This window comes from Ascaphus truei, chromosome 13 (assembly GCF_040206685.1).
Source record: "Ascaphus truei isolate aAscTru1 chromosome 13, aAscTru1.hap1, whole genome shotgun sequence".
In the NCBI taxonomy this organism is placed as follows: domain Eukaryota; kingdom Metazoa; phylum Chordata; class Amphibia; order Anura; family Ascaphidae; genus Ascaphus; species Ascaphus truei.
Genome location: NC_134495.1, coordinates 7987229 through 8001911, shown reverse-complemented (window position 1 = coordinate 8001911; position 14683 = coordinate 7987229). Strand labels below are relative to the sequence as shown.

The 14683-nt window shown below is 49.0% G+C and overlaps 1 protein-coding gene across 13 annotated transcripts in view; it reads left to right on the top strand.

The window, feature by feature from the left end:
- PITPNM2 (phosphatidylinositol transfer protein membrane associated 2) overlaps positions 1-14683 on the top strand; it is a 206790-nt gene that overhangs the window by 92085 nt on the left and 100022 nt on the right. Inside the window, exon 1 of one of the 13 annotated variants that reach the window (XM_075568303.1) lies at positions 5091-5112. The exons of the other annotated variants lie outside the window; for them this stretch is intronic. The gene's annotated coding sequence lies outside the window, so the exon portion shown is untranslated. Of the gene's footprint in view, positions 1-5090; positions 5113-14683 lie in introns of those variants that run through there. 13 annotated transcript variants of the gene reach the window in all.

Below are 14683 nucleotides of genomic sequence, written 5' to 3'. Positions count from 1 at the left end.
AACAGGTCAGGTTTTCATATCCCTGCTTCAGCACAGGTGGCTCTCAACGCCAGTCCTTAAGACCCCCCAACAGGTCAACAGGTTTTCAGGATATCCCTGCTTCAGCATAGGTGGCTCAATCAATTCCTACTTTAGCACAGGTGGCTCAATCAGAGTCTTGAGCCACTGATTGAGCCACCTGTGCTGAAGCAGGAATATCCTTTAAACCTGACCGGTTGGTGGCCCTTGAGGAGTGGAGTTGCCCACCCCTGCATTACACGATACTAAAAGGCAATATAGCGTGAATGCCTTTGTTTTATAAGGCCAGTAACGCTCTGGGGTTTTCTCCAAAGGACAGCATGAGTAATGGGGGGGGGGGGGGGTGCGCACACCGCGAGTGTTTTGATGAGTGTTTGTCTGTCTGTACTGACCGTACTAAAATGTTACTGTGTAAAAAAAAAAATGAAAAAGTTGATTGTGAAATGCGATCTGCCAATTGTTCCATCTGTCAAGCTTTTTATATAAAGCGCACAAACCGTTTTGATGATGGGTAATGTCTCACACATTTCTTTCTGTTTGTTCACAATTGCAAAATACAACCCAAACAAGCCTCGGTAAAATATATGGAATAGATTTAGGTACGGTTTATATTGTGTTTAATATCAATTTTTTTTAATTGATTTTTTTAACCTTTTTCATGTCTGTCACTGTGATTTATTCGAGGCAGGGAACTGGATGATCTGAAAAGCTGTCACTTTTTAATAAATATTTGTTAGTAACACTCTATTTTTATACCTTATTTTGTCATTTTAGATGCATCTAATTAGATTTATTCATGGAAGCCTAATGCTACACTGAATTAAATGTTACAGATCATACAATACATATTATTTTTAATGGAGAATGAACTAGAAGAGGAACAAATGCTGCTTCAAATATGTGTGTATATTTGTACAGTATTTACATTAACCATGTATTCAGCACTTTACACAACATACTTTAGTATACAGGGAGCTATAGTTAAAACATTATTTTTACTGTGCATCAGACCTTGAAGTACATGAAGTGCAAGAATCTCTGATCCACAGAGCTGACACTCAAAGAAATGTAGTAAAATATTGCAGAATTACCGTGATAAGGGTTTAGTCAAAATGCTTCTATTGAAAGAAAATTGAGAGAAAATAGAAAGAAAATGGCATTTAGAGGGATATTCTATCTTTATATATAACGCAATGTAATCACTTTGTGGCAGGTCCCCTCTGGGGAAGAGGGTTCATATTGTGAAGAGGTTCATATTTCTTTAGTAAGGACCTGTTACAGAGGCGTAGATGGTCTAGGAAGTCTGTGAACCCCAACTTTGTCTGTTACACAGTTGGGGGGCTCTGGGCTAGAAGGGAGACTGTTGATAGAACAGGAGAGTTACACCAGAACCTCTAAGCATGGACCGACTCCATCCCAACACCCCCCCAAACACTGCCTGCACCCCATCCCCCAAATACTGCCTGCAGCCGCTCCCCCAAACACTGCCTGCACCCGCTCCCCCAAACACTGCCTGCACCCCTTCCCCTGAGCACTGCCTTCAGCCGCTCCACAACCCTCACCCGATTGCACAGAGATGCCCATCCCTTGTCTGCCCCCCACCACATATTTTCAAATGATTTATAATCTCTGGTCTAGACTGACGTCCTTTCTAAACGAGGAATAATGACCGCCTTCGCAAGCAGCGTCTGTACGTGTACCCCGCCCGTGAGAGGCGCACGCCACGTAGACAAAATTGAACAAGCAACGATATGTCTAACACGGTCAAAAGTAGTTGGTTCGGTGCCTTCAAAAACCCAGAGAATTGTTTCCTAGAGATGAAACCAGAAATCTGGTGTAGACGTGATTGGTCTTATCTCTGCCTTATCTCTGCCTTATTCTGTTCCATTTCTTAGTTGGGAGGGCAGTTTGTAAGTTTGATTATCTTATAACTGGGGTAGAGCAAAGAAAAAGATTAAATAGAAACCCATCAAGGGTCACATTTGTAACTAAAAACAAGGTAATAGTCAAACTTTAAAAAAAATATATATATATCATTTTGTAAAAATATTTGAACCTTTTCACTGTCAGATTTTCAGGAATGGACGTTTTTACTAGTATCCGATATTGCAGCAGTTTAGCAACAGGGCAGTCGATGAAGAGCGCCCGTCTTTTCCCTTTGAACTCACTGGTTGGTGCCTTGTTAAACCCTCCCGAAGTGGCTAAGTGTGATCCCTATCCAGTTCTTCTGCATTGCTCAGAGACAAAATAGTGACTCAAATATTTCACAATTTGAGATGTGAAAGAAACCCCCCCCCGCCCCCGCCCACACACACACACACACACACACACACACACACACACACACACACACACACACACACACACTCTCTCTCTCTCTCTCTCTCTCTCTCTCTCTCTCTCTCTCTCTCTCTCTCTCTCTCTCTCTCTCTCTCTCTCTCTCTCTCTCTCTCTCTCTCTCTCTCTCTCTCTCTCTCTCTCTCTCTCTCTCTCTCTCTCCAGGGGAAACAAAATGGAGGTTGAAATTACCCGCGTGACGCAAAGCAATAGAATGATGTCGCAGCTTCCTATTGGCCCGAGAGACAGGTGGCATTTAAATAACTCCAAGGCTGGCCTTTTCCGTTAAGTATCTCGGTAAGCAGGGGGTCCCCGCAGCGGAAATTAACACTGTTCGCCCCCGGGGACCCCTGCTTCTCACCCATGTAAAATAAAAGGGGAGGGAATCTTCTCCTTTTAGGCTATTCTCTGCTCCCCTAGTTTATTGGCAGGGCATTGATGCAGAACATGTTCCTCGCCCCTATAGTGTATTTTGGGATTGCAGATTGAACATGCTGTTTTTCACTGTTATTATTATTTATATTCCACACACTGAATGAGGAGTATTGGGAACAAAAAATCTATTTGTCCGTGGAAGAAATGACTGGCGTTCTTAATCTGTATGCAACGAACCAAAACATAGCAAAAAAATATATCAAAATACCCGGCTGAATTAAACTGCAGACTCCCCACTCAGATCATCGCTTTCACAATCTATCCTTTTACAGGTTTCCCGCGGAGTTTGCCCCCGTGCGCCCAATCAACAACAAGTGTGCGCCTCCAATTAAGTAATAGTGGGCTGGCATTAAACCCTGCGCTGTCCCCATGCCAGTGTTCATCTCTCTAACAGCAGCTGAGCCTCACCGAGGCTGCGAGCAATTACATGAGTGTAATCCATTGCTCGGCGTTCCACGGGGACACATATTGGCACATTATCCTGTCATTAATCTCCTATTCTGCACGTACTTTACATTTATGATCAGAGTGCGGGTTGGTTTGCAAAGAGCATAGAACAGTTGATTCCTTTAGCATGAACCAAACCTTTTGCCCTCCGGTCGGGTAGGGGTTAATATTTTGATATGAGGGGCGGGCGTTGGGGTATTTAAAGGGAGGGGCGTTTACCAGCAGAACAATATGGAGGAAGAGGGTCGTTTCCCTCCCTCCCTTGTAAGGATGGGGTTTGGGCATTTGTCACAGCGGTGTGGTCAGGAGATCCGTGGGTCATTCTCACCATCTCCCCATTATATAGGCTCATGGTTCAGAGGACCTGTATGTCGGGCAGCGGGCACGCACGTCTCTATGGTTAGGTGGGCATCTGACAAGGAGGACAGCCGATGAGGCCGAGTCAGGATAAGAAGGGTCATGAGCTCGATGGATGGGAGCTACTGTATATGGCGGAAATGTGGGACCTGGACTGTATGTGTTTTTGTTAAATAAAGTTGTGGCCTTTCTACTACGATGTGCCGTAGGGGCCGGCGCACTAACGGTTAAGAAAACCCAACACCGTAAATAAACTGCAAATAATTGCCTGTGGATTTACTGCTGGTGACCTCCGACGAGGTAATGCTCGTCATACTGCAACATTGAGGGGTCATTTCACAATGGCTTTTGCAATCCAACAACAATTGGCCCTCAAATCTACCTGCGTTGGTACTAAATGGATACACTCCAGTCCTCAAGGGCCACCAACAGGTCAGGTTTTCAGGATATTCCTGCTTCAGCACAGGTGGCTCAGTGCTTCAGCACAGGTGGCTCAATCAGAGGCTCTTTGAGCCACCTGTGCTGAAGCAGGGATATCTTGAAAACCTGACCTGTTGGTGGCCCTTGAGGACGGGAGTTGGCCACCCCCTGGTTTAGAGAGAGCGCTAAAGCTTGAACCAGAGAGAGATAACGTTTTAATAAAATGTGACGCCAAACCCCTGCCTTTGAGCAGCGGTAGGAATAGAAGTGGTGGAGGACACTGCAGCTTTATATCAAAGCTATTTCACAAACCTTCTTTGACTGTCCAGCAAATGATAAGAAGATTGTATAGCTCCAGCAGTATCCAACGCTGCTGTCCTCGTTCCATCCTGTACTCTGCTCGGCTTCTGAATTATATATGTGACGTCAAATCAGATCTATTAATGGAATAAAGATTACATACTGTAATCTCGGACGTTTGTTATGTATTTCCCATTGTGACAAACTTTCGGGTCCTCGTAACTCGCGTTTCTACCTAAATTCATAGCGCAGCAATCTCCATTTTCGTGGCGGTGTCCTTTAACTCCTGTGCTGCTACAGCGACGCAACAGCCGTGCGACTTGTTACCTCCATCACTACTCGCGCCAAGCGCGGATATGCAATATATTCTGCAAGCCTGCCTGGTATTAACCCTTGAGGGGCAGAGAGACCACGGCACAGCCTCAGGACAGCCTGCTGAAGGGTTACAAATATATCTATATTTAAGCCTGCTGGCACTCTGGCGCCCCCCGGAGCAGAGCCATGTACCTCCCAGGGACCGCCTGGTTCAAAAGCAATGAAGGATTTTGTTTATCGGACTGAAGGAGTGGCGCAGTGGGTAAGGGCGCCGACTCGGAAACCAAGGACCAGGGCTGCTGGGGGGGGGGGGGGGGGGTCGGTCAGTCAAGGGGTGCAGGCCCGCTGCCGGCAACATGTTCAAGATCTGGCAGAGGGGGCTTGCTGGAAGGTGTCTGCAGAGGTGCCTGTCAGAGGCAGGTGGAAGAGAAGGCCCCCTGGCAGGCACCTCTGACGGTCTCCTTCAATCTTCGAAGTCAGCAGGTAGGCGCTTCCCCTTCCCCCCTTCCCCCCTCCCCCTCCCCCCCCCTCCCTGCCCAGCAGCCCCCGGCCTATGCCCCCTGGCCCATACGTCTTTCATCCCCTCCACCCCCCAGGTGCATAACTACACCCTCCAGGCCTATATCTCCCCCTCCCCCCTGTCTCCCAGGCCTATCTCCCCCCTCCCAGGTCCATCTCTCCCCCCTCCCAGGCCCATCTCAGCAACCCCCGGCCTATACCCCTGGCCCATACGTCATTCAATCCCCCCTCCCCCCAGGTGTATAACTACACCCTCCAGGCCCATCTCCCCCCTCCCAGGCCCCAATCCCCTCTCCCCCATTCCAGGCCTATACTCCCCCCCCCCCCCCCTCCTCCCAGGTTCATATCTCCCCCTCCCCCCCCCCCCCCACTTCCAGACCCATATCCCCTTCTCTCAGCCCACTCCAGGATTGCATCTCCTTCTCCCCCCCTCAGGAACCCCCAGTGTGCTTGGGAGTGGGATGGGGGTGGAGGGGGTTGGGGGCAGCTCCTTGTGCCCTTGGGTAAGTCACTTTATCTCCCTGTGCCTCAGGCACCAAAATTATATTGTAAGCTCATCTGGGCAGGGCCTGTGTTTGTAAAATTCGATGTACAATGCTGTGTGCCGCGGACTATACTGTAATAGTGACACGTCCCATTGGGAGAAAAGCGCGTTATCAAATAAAGTTCTTTATTATTCTAGTGGTCAGGGCTCATTCCAGTGGTCAGGGCTCATTCCAGTGGTCAGCACAGAGCTGTTCCACCACCGGGGGCCCCTTTGTTATCTTCGTTTCCACCACCTCTCCCCGCGGCAGCTTACGCAGCGTGTCGTGCCCCAGAGTGAAAGTCTCTGACATTTTCAAAGCGTGTGTACTTAGCACGGATTTGTCTCGCAAAAACTGACATATCTTCCCCACCGAAGTAGCATGCATTCCTAGGGCAGGCGTGAACCCCGTCCCTGCAGGACAATGCGTTGCTGTCCCCGCCGGCAGGGACGGGGTTAATATAATCATGTCGCGTTTTTAGGTTGAGTAGAGCGCTCCCGGGCATATTAGACAAAGCATTGGTTACATTCGAGCATGAGATCCCCCTCCCCCCCCCTCCACGCTTAGCTGCGTGGGCGTCTGAACCACATATTATTCCAACTGAGCCGCTTGTAGCCCCGGCTTTTTATATGGTCAGTAGGGGGGGCACTTAGGGGAAAAACAAGGGATTGTGAGATCAAAGGCTCCGGTCCATAAAAGGGGGCAAATATTTAGCACGCCAAAGTGAGGAGGCGCAGGTGACAATTGTGGGGGCTTGAAACAAGACCTCTTGCTGTAAAGGTTTTTATCACCAAACATGGATGTGATGGGAGAGTTACCACTTCTTATATGACTTTCATATAGCAATATAATTTGTCACCCAAGACATGGAGTGTAAGAATATATATATTTATACGCGTGTATGCATATGTTATATATGGGTGTGTGCATATGTTATATACGGGTGTGTGCATATGTTATATACGGGTGTATGCATATGTTATATACAGGTGTGTTGTAAATATGTTAACATGCACTGATTCAACAGGTACAGTGAGTGTTTATTCTCTGGAAAAGTGAGAGTTGTTTGTGATATAAAACCAGTGCCACCCGCCAGATCTCTGTGCCATCACCAAAAGCCACCACTCACCACCCAGTGCCACCCGCCAGATCTCTGTGCCTTCACCAAAAGCCACCACTCACCACCCAGTGCCACCCGCCAGATCTCTGTGCCTTCACCAAAGGCCACCACACACCACCCAGTTCCACTGCACACTACCCAGCAGCACTCTGTGCCGCCACCACACACCAACCCCTAAATGCCACCAACCAGTGCCACTGCACGCCATCCAGCAGCACTATGTGCCGCCACCAACCAGTGCCACCACCCAGCAGCACTAAGTACCACCATCACATACCAACCAGTGCCACCACCCAGCAGCACTAGGTACCACCACCACAACATACCAACCAGTGCCACCACCCAGCAGCACTCTGTACCACCATCACATACCAACCAGTGCCACCACGCAGCAGCACTAGGTACCACCACCACAACATACCAATCAGTGCCACCACCCAGCAGCACTCTGTACCACCATCACATACAAACCAGTGCCACCACCCAGCAGTACTCGGTATCACCATCACATACCAACCAGTGCCACCACCCAGCAGCACTCAGTACCGCCACCACCCAGCAGCACTCAGTACCGCCACCGCATACCACCTATTGCCACCCAGTGCCACCCAATGCCACCACCCAGCATCATTCAGTGCAACCACCTAATGCCACCCAATGCCATCACCCAGCATCATTCGGTGCCACCATCACATACCCCCTATTGCATCCAATGCCACCACACGCCACCCAGTGCCACCACCCAGCAGCACTCAGTGCCAACACCCACCACCCAATGCCTCCTCCCTGTGACCAGTGGCCCAGACCGTTGGCTAGGAGCAGTCTTTCCTGTCACTTTTTATCTGTCTCTGCCAGGCTAATAGACGCAGGGAAAGTTGGCTTTGCATATAGCGGAGGACGGACAAGGAAAGCAGCACTGGAAGGGCCTGTCCATTACTCAGAGCTGAGAGGAAGATTGTCTTATAATGAAGTGTTCAGGCCCCTGGCTCAGTGCCTAGATTGTTTGCGTCCAGATGGCGACAAGACAAATATTTTAGTCTTGTGCAATTTTGGGGAAGCTTTAGTGTGTGTAATAATAATAATAATAATTCATATCCATTTATATAGAGCACACCGTGGAGTGATAAGAGCAGAAGCAGTGCCTGCTCAGAAGAGCTCGCAATCTCATTTTTAGAGCTCTAGCGTGGGCTTTGCAGGCATGTCAGAGTAAGCGCTGCCTCCACTTCTTCCTTAACATGTGGGGTAATATTAATTAATACATTGGTCATAGAAAGTAGCTGTTTGTAATCCTCAGCACTGAAGGAGTTAAACAACGGTGCTGTTTAACCACTTCCCTGCCGACCAGCAGGGACTGCGGGGCCAATGAGATTCTGCGCTGAGGATAAACGGGGCGGTCGCGCTTCCTGTGAACTTTGCAAAGCTCTTAACTAGGGTATTGATTGCAGCGAGCCTGAGAGCTTTTAATTCCAGCACTCGCGGTAAGGCCAGAAACCGGAGCCACGAATAGCAGCAAATGGATGCGCCAGGCTTCGGAATATTGATTTACAGCTCGTCATGACTGTTAGTCTTCCCCTCCGAAACTCAAATGCCCTGTGCGTTCCGCAGACGGGATTCTGCAAGAGACCTTTTCCAGGCAAAGGGTGGACTTGCAATAATGTTTCCACATGAGGCCAGCGGTTGTATGTTTTGGTTTGTAGTTCCTAATTCCTATAACAAACCTCCCAGAAGGGTAAGGTCTGGGTAAGATAAATGAATGACTATTAATAAAATAAACAAAATCTGTGTACCTTTGTGAAATCGTGCGCCAACGCGTTCCGCGGCACAGGGAACAAAGGATTAAAACAAGTATAACAAACAGATTAACATCAGTTAACACAATAGGCTCTAAGCATCGTAGAAGTGGGAAGGGGGAGGATAAACTGGATACTCTGCGAAAACGCGTGATGTCGATGTCTTTTGTTTGAACAAGCTACCGTGGCTCCCAAGTCGGTCCTCTGGTGCCCGTTCGTCTTGGGTGCCCCTGAGTCCCCTGTTTAGCCATGTGAAATGTTACAGAAGACCACCGCACTGCAGGGTTAAAGCCACTTAAACAGCACGTTGCTGTATATTTATTTCACCACATGATGGATGTGGAAATCATAAGGCAACGTTTCGGGATGGGGGGGGGGGGGGGAGAGAAACAGCCCACCCTTGATCAGGCAATATAAGGTGAGGATGACACTAGATGATCAGTGAGGAGAGAGGGCTGGTGTTCCGAGGAGGCAGAATAACCCTAAATAATAGAGAGGAGTTCTGAGAAGATAAGCGGGATAATGTATGAACTTCATTGGGAGTTTCCGTGCCATAGTGCCCCGATCGGCACTATCACAGGTCAATGAATAATAAAGAGAGGAGAGACGTTTTCCTAGCGTCACAGGTCTGCGGAATGAGTCGGCTTCATTAGCGACGGCCGATTGATATTTTTACATTTATTTTTTTCACCTTTATTAGAATACCGGCGTTATATGCTGTAAGGAGATTCATTCAAATATTAATCATCCAAACGCTGCTACGTGGGGTTATTTGGGGCAAAGCAATGCATTGTTAGCCCTTCTGACCTCAAAGGGGTTTAACCCTTTGGGTTCCCCATGTAGCCAGTGTCATGGGGGTATGGCACTGGCCACGTCCTGGGCTTTCTGCTCAATTTCTAGGGAAGATTGCATTCTGCGTTCCTGTGGAGCGCTCAACGCGATCTATGCAGAAGAGGACTCCTCTTCCATTCCCGCCATCAAGGATGTCGCGCTCACGGGATTGCGCTGACGAGCCGGCACATGATCGCGGCCTGTGGCATTCAAAGGGGATCAGCAAGGAAGCCGTAGCAAACTCACGCCGTTCCATGTCCCCACCTAACGATAAGAAACGCGGCATTTGTAATTTGACGGAGAACCCAAATGGTGGCCCAGATTTTCTCAGCACCCCTCCCCAGCGGTTTCCTGAAGGATGTAAACTAGTTTTGCAATCTTAGGATACATTGCCTGCGTTTAATCAGAAACAGATTACAATCGCTGCCCGCATTAGCCAAGCTCTGCAACTCGAGATCTCAGCTGGACGTATGATAGCTAAAATGCAGGAGTCTGAGGGCCGGGGGTATTGTATTATTACAGATGTCTGAAATCCCTTGGGCATCGACAGGAATAATCTGGCCATCATACAATGCTTGTGATCTCATCAAAGTGCATTCTCGGTTGTATATATGACATTACTGTTAAAGAAGTAACCAGTGAGATTTTGAAAGCTTTTTACGCTGTCATTCTATCCATGAAGAACTCTCCTGTTGCTGCCGAATCACAACCTACAATAGATTTTATCTGTGATTAGAAAAAATACATCAGGTAAATGTGCAAATTCAAACAAATACACCAAATAATAATGGTAGTAGTTAATTAACAGATTTTTCATAATAAATAATGAAATGAATAATACATTTTAATGTGTGTGTGTGTGTGTGTGTGTGTGTGTGTGTATATATATATATATATATATATATATATATATATATATGTAAATATGCACACACACATATAGAAAAATAAGCTCCTTACCAGGCAGATCCAGAGTCCCAGGGCTACAAAGCAAGGAAGAGACCGCACACTCGGGTGAATGTGCCTGTTTTCTTCTAATACACTTCTTTTTTGGATACAACTGAGTGTGCGGTCTCTTCCTTGCTTTGTGGCCCTGGGACTCTGGATCTGCCTGGTAAGGAACTTATTTATACCTACTGTTTGTATGGGATAAGCACCTACTTTTCTGCAATATGTGTGTGCCATCTGCCCTTTCTTATATATATATATATATGTACAGTGTTCGACAAACCTATACATTTGCACGCCCCGGGCGAGTGGATTTAACAGCGTGGCGAGCTCCTATTGGCCCAAGCAGCACACGTGTGGTACTAGGTGGCGAGTAGATTTTTTTGTGATTTGACGACCACTGTATATATATATATATATATATATATATATATATATATATATATATATATAAATATATATGTACACACACACACACACACGTGCATACATCGGTAACACTGGCACAGGTATTCACACAATGCTGCTAACATTTATTCTAAGCTGCGATTCCCAGTGGGAAACGTTAGCACTGTTCTGGGGGGCCCTGTCTCTCTGTTACTGTTCTACATTCACCGACTTCATTGGCAGTCAATTACAGTGCCCCTTACTCTGTAACATTGTGCTTATGGTGGGTTTCTACCTCCCTACATTTATAGGGTTCAATGGCAATGTTGGGCAGTATATCGCAACATATGCCATCTGCATCTCTCCCCACACACATGGGCGCAGCACCCATATAAGCAACAAAGTACCGGCTCGCAATATCCGTGCGTGTTCAACTCCGTCCGTGGCTCTCGCAGGGCCGGCCTTGGCTTCTGCGGTGCCCATGGCGGCACGCTGGCAGCGGGGCCCCTCTGGTGGAAGTACTGGTGGGTGACCTTGGGCAACCACTGTCTCCTTGGCATAGAGTGTCAGCTCTTCAGGGAAAAGTGGATTTATTGTGCATAGCTGTGCTTTACAAAGCACTGGTGTTACAGAGTAACATGTTTACATAGAGGAAGAGACACCGTCTCAGACGTCTCCTCCTCAGTCCATGCGTGCTGTCCTATTAGCTCTATTAATCTGAGCAGAGATTTCTTTTTAAGGGTTAATAGGATATTTGTTCTTGCCAGCATGCTGCGGAGATCTATCCCCGTTGTTTTTTTGCGATGTCCGTCTGACCTTTGTCCCCGTGTGATTCTATATGGAGAAACATGGAACCTCTGTGTTTGTTGCATGATATGTTTCTACATCTTTCTTATACACAGCAGCTGCTTCCTGTTTGCCAAGAACCTGACTTTCAAAAGATAAGGTTCTTTAGGGTGTCAGGGCACAGGGTACTATCCTACAAAGTTACAGTGTTTGTTACAATACAAGTGAGAGCACCCCGCTATTCAACCATTTCTTTGCCATTTAAAAAGTGACAGCAGATAGGGACTATTTTAGTCCATTTAATTTTTCCATTTTCCCAACTTACTGCAGAATCATATACCCCAAGATCTAGATTTGTCACTTCCTATCTCAGTTGAGTCCCTGTGTATCAATGCCAAGTATTTTCAAATTCGTTGTATGTACCCCCACTTCTGCTGGAAGAAAGGTCCATGCATCAACTACCTGCTCTTAAAAAAAAACAAAAAAAAACCGTGCCCTAAACTTTTCTAGTGGTCAAAATGCGCTGGGATTAGACGGTAAAGAATAACACTTCTTTTTTTATTTTATTAACATACGTCTAAACCCGTAAACTAGTCCCAATAGGTTCATCCGTTTTTAGAAGGACCAGAGAGGTCTGTGCCCTCCTGTGCTGGCCTCTCTCGCACTGTGAGCAGAGGCCCTGTGCCCTGCTGTGCGGGCCTCTCTCGCACTGTGAGCAGAGGCCCTGTGCCCTGCTGTGCTGGCCTCTCTCGCACTGTGAGCAGAGGCCCTGTGCCCTGCTGTGCTGGCCTCTCTCGCACTGTGAGCAGAGGCCCTGTGCCCTGCTGTGCTGGCCTCTCTCGCACTGTGAGCAGAGGCCCTGTGCCCTGCTGTGCTGGACTCTCTCGCACTGTGAGCAGAGGCCCTGTGCCCTGCTGTGCTGGACTCTCGCACTGTGAGCAGAGGCCCTGTGCCCTGCTGTGCTGGACTCTCTCGCACTGTGAGCAGAGGCCCTGTGCCCTGCTGTGCTGGCCTCTCTCGCACTGTGAGCAGAGGCCCTGTGCCCTGCTGTGCTGGCCTCTCTCGCACTGTGAGCAGAGGCCCTGTGCCCTGCTGTGCTGGCCTCTCTCGCACTGTGAGCAGAGGCCCTGTGCCCTGCTGTGCTGGCCTCTCTCGCACTGTGAGCAGAGGCCCTGTGCCCTGCTGTGCTGGTCTCTCTCGCACTGTGAGCAGAGGCCCTGTGCCCTGCTGTGCTGGCCTCTCTCGCACTGTGAGCAGAGGCCCTGTGCCCTGCTGTGCTGGCCTCTCTCGCACTGTGAGCAGAGGCCCTGTGCCCTGCTGTGCTGGCCTCTCTCGCACTGTGAGCAGAGGTCCTGTGCCCTGCTGTGCTGGTCTCTCTCGCACTGTGAGCAGAGGCCCTGTGCCCTGCTGTGCTGGCCTCTCTCGCACTGTGAGCAGAGGCCCTGTGCCCTGCTGTGCTGGCCTCTCTCGCACTGTGAGCAGAGGCCCTGTGCCATGCAGTACTGGCCTTTCTCGCACTGTGAGCAGAGGCCCTGTGCCCTGCTGTGCTGGCCTCTCTCGCACTGTGAGCAGAGGCCCTGTGCCCTGCTGTGCTGGCCTCTCTCGCACTGTGAGCAGAGGCCCTGTGCCCTGCTGTGCTGGCCTCTCTCGCACTGTGAGCAGAGGCCCTGTGCCCTGCTGTGCTGGTCTCTCTCGCACTGTGAGCAGAGGCCCTGTGCCCTGCTGTGCTGGCCTCTCTCGCACTGTGAGCAGAGGCCCTGTGCCCTGCTGTGCTGGCCTCTCTCGCACTGTGAGCAGAGGCCCTGTGCCCTGCTGTGCTGGCCTCTCTCGCACTGTGAGCAGAGGTCCTGTGCCCTGCTGTGCTGGTCTCTCTCGCACTGTGAGCAGAGGCCCTGTGCCCTGCTGTGCTGGCCTCTCTCGCACTGTGAGCAGAGGCCCTGTGCCCTGCTGTGCTGGCCTCTCTCGCACTGTGAGCAGAGGCCCTGTGCCATGCAGTACTGGCCTTTCTCGCACTGTGAGCAGAGGCCCTGTGCCCTGCTGTGCTGGCCTCTCTCGCACTGTGAGCAGAGGTCCCATCGGTTGGCATCTTGTATATTTTCCCTACGATCTGCTGATGTTGTTTGTGTGGTCCCGTTACCTAGGAGACAGAGAGAGGGACGGACGGAGGGGTATGAAAGATCCTTTAGGAACATCTGGGATCTGCTCTCGGAGGAAAGTCTATTTTCAGCTGCTAGAAATAGAGTAATGCCGGAGCAAAGGGTCACTGAACTCTAACTGGGCGTCCTTAACCCCCTAGCGCAGGGGTTCTCAACACCCCACAACAGGTCAGGTTTTAAGGATATCCCTGCTTCAGCACAGGTAGTGCAGTCGTTGACTAAGCCATTGATTGAGCCACCGGTGCTGACGCTTGGATATCCTTAAAACCTGACCTGTTGGGGGGTGTTGAGGACTGGAGTTGAGAACCCCTGCCTTAACTGGTGGCCATTAGCAACACTTACAGCTCCTCAAACAACCTTTAGCTAATAAAAGGGTCAAAGGTACCCCAAACATGTTCCTTTGCCCTGATCAGACGTCGACATGCAGTGTTTTAGCTCAGTTCCCTTGTGGCCAGCATGAATGGGAGACAGTTACAGTGCTGGTTTTGTTATGCAAAAGAGGAGTAGCTCAGTGAGTAAAGACACTGACTGGCACTGAAGCAGGGGAACCTGGTTCAATTCCTGGTGTCACCTCCTTGTGACCTTGGGCAAGTCACTTTATCTCCCTGTGCCCCAGGCACCAAAACCATAGATTGTTAGTGCATCTGGGAAGGGCCGGTGTCTGTAACATTCCTATGTGCTTTTAACCGTGAACTATACTGTGATTGTGACGCGCTTTGTGTTCCACTGGGAGAAAAGTGCTATATGAAATAGTTTATTATTGTTATTATACAAGGTTGCTGGTGCCTGTTCCACTTGAACTCTGCCTGGTCCTAATTTCAATCACTTTACCTTCCCAAGACCTACTCGCTAATGTCAATGTGCGTTCATCCTAAAATAACGGTAAAAGTGGGTGACGTTATGGTATCTTGTAACCGTATACTGTGCTTGTGAAGCCGGTCACTACCACACTCTTTCCACTTACGCACTTAACACATTTTTTATTTATTTTTT